The sequence below is a fragment of the Macrobrachium rosenbergii genome, chromosome 56 (assembly GCF_040412425.1).
Source record: "Macrobrachium rosenbergii isolate ZJJX-2024 chromosome 56, ASM4041242v1, whole genome shotgun sequence".
NCBI classification, from domain to species: domain Eukaryota; kingdom Metazoa; phylum Arthropoda; class Malacostraca; order Decapoda; family Palaemonidae; genus Macrobrachium; species Macrobrachium rosenbergii.
The window spans coordinates 74611363-74618862 of NC_089796.1; the positions used below are offsets into that span (position 1 = coordinate 74611363).

The window sequence follows — 7500 nt, forward strand, 5'->3', positions numbered from 1 at the left end:
CAGCGCGCCGGCGGTTGCCGAGTTCATAAAAGGGGGGAGGGACTTCACCGGGCCTCCTTTGTTGGGAGTTGGATGAAGCCGGGTTTTCGGCTTTCCGGCTTTGCAGTAAATAACTCTCGTTATTCGGCTAAGCTAATTCATTTACTCTGCGGCGAAGAATACGTTCTGTTATTGTAGATTTTCTCCTTGTTTATCGTTCTGACCTTCAATCCTGTCTATTTTAAGGATAAACACTTGCTAAGGTCACCATAAACCCGTTCATATATTCCGGTAACATTTATTGGATATTTGTCATTTTAAAAAGAAAATGTAATTTAGATGTGGAAAAAGGTTGTCCGGTCAAAAGGTTCGACTGTCATATTCGTCTCTGTTGTGTTGTTCGTCTCTCCTTGAGAAACAAATTAATGAAAGCCGTATGTCTTCCATGGGAATCCTCCCAAACAGATGCGACATATTACAGAGATCTTCTCTCTCTCTCTCTCTCTCTCTCTCTCTCTCATTTTTGTTGAGAATTGCCAGATTATTATCTCAGAACCTTATCTTTCAAACATATTCCTTTACTAGCAAATAGTGGCCTTTCACGGGAAGAATAAATGGCTGAAATATAATAGACAAAAAAGCTTTTATAATGTACAAGTGTATCTACGCATGCTTGAAATATAATAAACAAAAAAAGCTTTTATTGTTTACAAATGTATCTACGCATGCTTGCTTATCAAGCCAGAATTGCAATCGGCATCATGTCTATAAATAAATGAAGTAATGTTAGTGATACACGACACAGACATGAAAGCTGATTCATTCATTATTATGGTAACGAACTGAGCAGATTACGGAGAGAGAGAGAGAGAGAGAGAGAGAGAGAGAGAGAGAGAGAGAGAGAGAGAGAGAGAGAGAGAGTCAGTCAGTCAGTGTAATGGAAAGGTCCGCTTGCAGCTGCTATGTTGAAATTAGTTTTAGATTTACCTTCGTTTTATTCAAAAGGAATGAGACTTTGTTAATGCCGCATAGAAAACGGACGATTCTCCATAAAACGCGGCGTAGAAAACGAGCGATTCTGCAACCTCCTTTGAGGGTTGGGAATATTATTAGTTACATTAATCCTGTGATATGTTGTAATGTTAGTCGTTATAACATTTCAGACTTGGATGTCCGTGATACAGTGATCAATGTCCCCACTGAATAATAGATTTGTTACCCATTTTTGCTCGAAATTATTTCTTATACCGAAAAGATACTGTATATTCTCAGTTAATTATGGATGACCTACTTTTATGTGTATTGGCGGGGATGTTTGCGCGCTAGCACGCACGCGCGTCAGTCTTCATCATGTTATAACTCTAGTATGTTTATAACAGTCTGCAGGTTATGTTCTTCTTCCATGGAGCGAAAATGTCCTTCACTCCTTTTTTTTATAGGGATTTCTGAATGGTTTGGGAAGACCTATAGTTTATAATAATAATAATAATAATAATAATAATAATAATAATAATAATAATAATAATAATAAGCTAGTAAATTTCTTGGGATATTTTATCTCTAATAACTTATTATATTATGATAATTACCTTACTAAACATTTTTGAATTTTTTACCTAGCAATAATAATAATAATAATAATAATAATAATAATAATAATACTAATAATAATAATAATAATCCAGTAAACCTCTTGGAATATTTTACCTATCCACTAATAATAATAATAATAATAATAATAATAATAATAATAATAATAATAATAATAATAATAATAATAACCTAGTAAACATTTTAATGATAATTATAATAACAACGTGGTAAACATCTTGGAATATTAGATATTAAGTTAAGATTGGAAATAATCTGCTCCAGATCTGTCAGCATCCAGAAACTATTGCAAGATCACGACCTTTGCAAAACCTTCGTCGAAAGTGGGCCAGGTGAAGTAAGTGTGTTCCAACAGAAAGGGAGTCTAGGTGATTGGTCTGTTGTAGATCTTGCAGCTGTTACGAACTGTTGAATATGATTTGAGATAGTGAGTTTGGACTGGTAGTTTGGAAATCCGTGTGGCCCTACCAGTGGTAAGATTTCCTGTAAAATGGGAGATTTTATATATATATATATATATATATATATATATATATATATATATATATATATATATATATATATATATATATATATATATACACATATATATATTATATATATACACATACACGCTTGTATATATATAATATACAGATAAATAAATTCATCATGTTCCATATCTTCTTGATTCAGTTAGGCTATACATATATATACATATACATATAGGCCATATGCAGACATGTATATATATATATATGCATATATATATATATATATATATATATATATATATATATATATATATATATATATATATATATATATATGTACTGTATGTATAATCAGAAATTTGATAGAAATATGATTTGACAATCAATTCATACTTATACATATATATATTACATATTATTATGTGTGTGTGTGTATATATATATATATATATATATATATATATATATATATATATATATATATATATATATATACACACACACACAAGAATTGAAAACACTGAGCACTGCGGTTGTAAATCGAAAATCATTTGAATGACCTTAATTCAGTTTTATCACTCAAAACAGCTTTATGTCAATGAGTCGATATTCATCAATAATTTGACGTAAAGTACTTTCTTGTTCTCCGTTTCACTCTGATTTCTATAAAATGACGTCATGTTGGCCTAAGAAAGAAGTTTCAAGCAATAACAGTAACATGGAATTACAAGGAGAGTAAAAGAACTGGTAGAAATACATTGAAGACTATTCTGAATGAAAAGAAGACATAATTTTTCAAGAACGATTTTGTAGCAAAGAATCTCAAAACTGGCGGAATGGGAAGTCGAGTCTCTGATTAAAAACCGATATCAAGAAAAAATTATATTAGAAAATTAAAATGGACTTCTACATGTTTGATAAAAGAAAAATTAATGAACAAGTTTAAAACTTTGTTCGGAATGGTAAACTCTACTTAGTTTACTGGAGTTACAAAGTGTTTAGCTTTCTCTTGCAAACATTAATCCCGCTTTATGAGTGCCAACCTCATCTATGGCACATTGTACTATTAGGCAGAATAAAGGAAGGTACCTTGTCCGATCCACGTAGTGTTTATCTAACACTAACGTATTTTTCCAAAATTCAGTACCACTATATACGCCTTTGTAACTGAATTATAAATGTCTCGTATGGGGCAGTGCCATCATTGCACCTCATGCGGTGTACTGTAGGCATTACCAAAGGCTCTTGCATCCCTGGCCCCAGCTGCAACGCTTTCATTCCTTACTGTACTCCATTCACATTATCTTTCTTCCATCTTGCTATCCACTAGATACGCCTGTAATTCGGTTATAAATGTTCCTTGTATGGAGGTAGTGCCATCATTGTACCTCATGCGGTGTACTGTAGGCATTACTGAAGGTTCTTTGTGGCATCCCTTCGGCCACTAGCTGCAACCCCTTTCATTCCTTTTACTCTACCATTCATATTATCTTTCTTCCTTCGCTGTCCACCCTCTCTTAACAAATATTTCATAGTGCAGCTGGAGGTTTTCCTCCCGTTACACCTTCAGACCTACCTACTCTCAATTTCCTTTCCAGCGCTGAATGCCCTCATAGGTCCCAGTGCTTGGCGTTTGGCCTAAACTCTATATTCAATTCAGTTCAGTTATAAGTGTTCCAAGATAGCAACACTCATTTATTTTTTCTTCAAAAGCCTTTTAATCTTATTGCTCTTCAGTAAATTTTGATCGAAATTTTCACTCTGAAAAATTGTTCCTGCGGAAAAATCAGTGTGGTTTTGTTCTAGGCATTATCTGAAGACATCAAATAGAAATTAGTTACCAAGAAGGCTTAGAGCAGTGGTTCTCAACCAGGGGGGAATTGTGACCATAGATTGGCGGGCTCAAACTGGCTCTGGGACCAGACAAAACGTAGTGTGCATCGGTCCGCACTACTGAGAGGTCACGCTGGGCCTTCTCTCTCTCCGCTAGCTTGTGTAGTTTGTGTTAGCATTTTGTTGCATATTATTTGGAACGCACCTTTTGAGGCAGACAATTTTGGAAAAGGGGGTGATGGTGAAAGGGTGCATGGGCCAAAAAAGGTTGAGAACCACCGGCTCAAAGTGTATTTTGGTCACAGATATTCCTTGTAGACATTCTCTCTCCATTATCAAGAAGTCATGGAGTATATTTCAGTTGGAGATATTCTTTGTTATTACCGTATTGAAACAGAGCAGATTTCGGTTAAAGATATTCCACGCTACTGCTACAACGGCGCAGAGTAGATTACTACCACAGATATTGTCATTGCCAGAAAGACCTAATTAGGTAGGTTGTGGTTACACATATTCCTGGTCATTACCAGGAAGGCATAGCAGAAGAGACGATGTAATAAAAAATAACTATATGTAGGCCATTATCATTACCCAAACAGTTCTTCAGTGATTTTGTAACATTAGGATACTTCTAAGTGTAACGGAAATGTAGTATACTAATGTTCCGTTAGCAAGTTAATGCTGAAACTCCTTGTTCATTAATTTAGAGTAAGTTCAGATCACCCTCTGTAGCGGGATTAGTATTAACATTGCGTCATAATCTGAGTCATAATTAACATACGTTATGAGTTATTAGTATGTATGCCAGTACTTGTTACTCAACAATACTTGTTACTCAACAATACTTGTTACTCAACGAAGGTAGTATGTATGATAGAATGGGCTTGGTAGTTGGATACCAAGAAATGGTTGATATGGTTGCCAGCATAAGATGGGTTTTCTTCATGTTATGCTGTTCTTAAATAATCTCACAAAAGAAACCTTTCCCGTTCAGTGACTTCGTCCACTGTGTATTATTCAGCGTTGTATAAATGAAATATATTGTAACGCCCGCTTCCATTCAGCAGACATCTTGGCAGTCCTGTATTCTTTGGGGAAAATTGCCCTGATTTTATACTTACATCAAAAGCAGTTGTTCCAACAGGTATTCGAAGAGTATCATGAATATTCAGACGGGGTGGGGGAGGGGAGGGGGGGCGAGGGAGGTTGCTACTTACTGTCAATCGTTTAATTCTTTCATTTGAATTACCATACCAAAGGAGTTCCACTCCTGCCCTCCCCGCGAAAAAGCTTCTACGAACTGGAACGGGAATTATTAATTAAAAAGTTGCATATTTGTCATATATTATGAAAGCAAAAGGGTACTCGGAATGATATGTCTTCCTTTTACTAAATTGATTTCTTTTGAAACTGGCACGGCAGTGCAGTGCAACTCATTTCTGCTGAACAGAGTCGAAAATTTTATTGTATTTCTCTGTTTTTAAGCGATATTAGAGATATTGTATTGTAATATGCCTCCTGTATACTAGATATAAGTACTGTGATAATGGATATTGCTTATGTAGAAATTGTTTATAGAACTGTGAATAGGCCTATGTTACCCAACAATGAGTAATGAAATGTATGCAATAGCCATTTTTAATGGAATAAATAATTTTGACTTTGTCTTTGACTCTGATATCACTGAAATTTATGTGGTTCGGTGAATTACGATATGAACATATTTGTGAAGCAATTTGAGCCACATAAAATAGAAGCGTAATGTTTACTTAATTTCTGTTGCTCTCTGTGAGTAGCCTTTCTTACATAGAGTCAGAGAGAAACTCTTTTGCGATATTTCTTCTGTGATTTGGCAATATATGATACATAGGATATTTAGGAAATCATTGTAGTTTTGTAACGAACATGAAATACTCTTTACATGTACACATAAGGCTCATCAGCTACACGTTAAACCCCCCTACGCATAATGTACTATTTATTTCTTTTTATGCACTTGCTTGCTCCCAGGATATTGAGGCCAATACTTTTTAATAACTCTTCCGCGTCATCTACCCAGTCTTTTCTTGGCTTCCCCCTCCATCTATCTTCTGCCACTTCTGAATTATTCGCACTTATCGTGAACCTATCTTCCTCCATTATTTCTACTTGGTTAATCATCTCAAAACACTGAAAATAATCCAGACTTTCATTTGTGCTAACCTCTTTACCACTTCTTTGTATTTCTACAATTTCACCCTTGTTATGTCACCCATACTACACAAACAATTCATGTTAACAGCTACATTCTTTTTTTTTTCTGTTGCATTGAACATCTACACTTCACTACCCTAGAGGAAAGTTGGTCTGACAGTTCCTTCATACATTCCAAAACTTGCTTTCCATAGACACCCTGGAGTTTTTTCTCCCCAATCTTTGCTCACATCTTGATACCTCTGCACCAGCAATTCCGTGATTCACTTCTCTTCATCCTACCATCATCGGTTATATTCACTCCTGGCACTTGCTCGAATTTACTGCTTCCATTCTTCCTTTTAGTATTAGTAGCCATTGCTCTGTTCACATTTATCTTTTCCCTCTTTTGCACCAATGTCAAGTTTTACTTTAGGTTTCGCAGCTCTCTTCACTGTCCCCTGAGCCATTATCGTAACGTTGACAGACCCTGCCATTGCACGATACATTCGCACGAGCTTATCCCCATAACTGTTTACTTATATCTTGCGTACCCTCCATCTATAAAACCAATGAACAGACCCATTTGTGTATCCGACCAGTTAGCCTAACAAAAAAACCCCATAGTGTGATACCACCTTCATTGCCCTCACGCCGGGCAGCCAGTAAGCATTCCTCAAGGGTATTTGCAGGTCCGGCTTGTAGCTGCTCCCACTTTTAACCTTTTGCTTTACCTCCGTTCCCTCTTCCTTTTCTTCCGTCTTGCTGTCCAACCACTCCAACTAGCCTTTTTCACTGTCTTTAGCGCCGAATGGCTGAAGGGTGCCTCAGTGCTTGGCTTTTACGTCGAATTTCCATAAATCAAATCAAATCTCCAAGCACCCTCTCACTGCCTTAGAATCGATTCGGTTATAAAATATCCCCGTGTCATGTGTATCTACTGTATTTCCATTTTCTCTCAAGCTTTTCAAAGACATTTTTCAAAACAAACACGTGATCCGCAATATTAAGTTCATTGTTTAAACTGAGAATTACCTTTTCAAAAACAAACACGTGATCCGCACATTAAGTTCATTGTTTAAACTGAGAATTACCTTTTTCAAAACAAACACGTGATCCGCACATTAAGTTCATTGTTTAACCGAGAATTACTTTTTCAAAACAAAACACGATCCGCACATTAAGTTCATTGTTTCAAACTGAGAATTACCTTTTTCAAAACAACATGTGATCCGCACATTAAGTTCATTGTTTAAACTGAGAATTACCTTTTCAAAATAAACACGATCCGCACATGAAGTTCATTGTTTAAACTGAAATTACGTTTTCAAAAACAAACACGTGATCTCGCACACTTCAAGTTCATTGTTTAAAACTGAGAATTACCTTTTTCAAAACAAATATGTGATCCATTAATAAGTTCATTGTTTAA

The 7500-nt window shown here is 35.5% G+C and overlaps 1 long non-coding RNA gene across 1 annotated transcript in view; it reads left to right on the forward strand.

Moving 5' to 3' along the window:
• Positions 1-7500, forward strand: part of LOC136836271 (uncharacterized) — a 643006-nt gene that overhangs the window by 461750 nt on the left and 173756 nt on the right. The gene's annotated exons all lie outside the window — the stretch shown is intronic.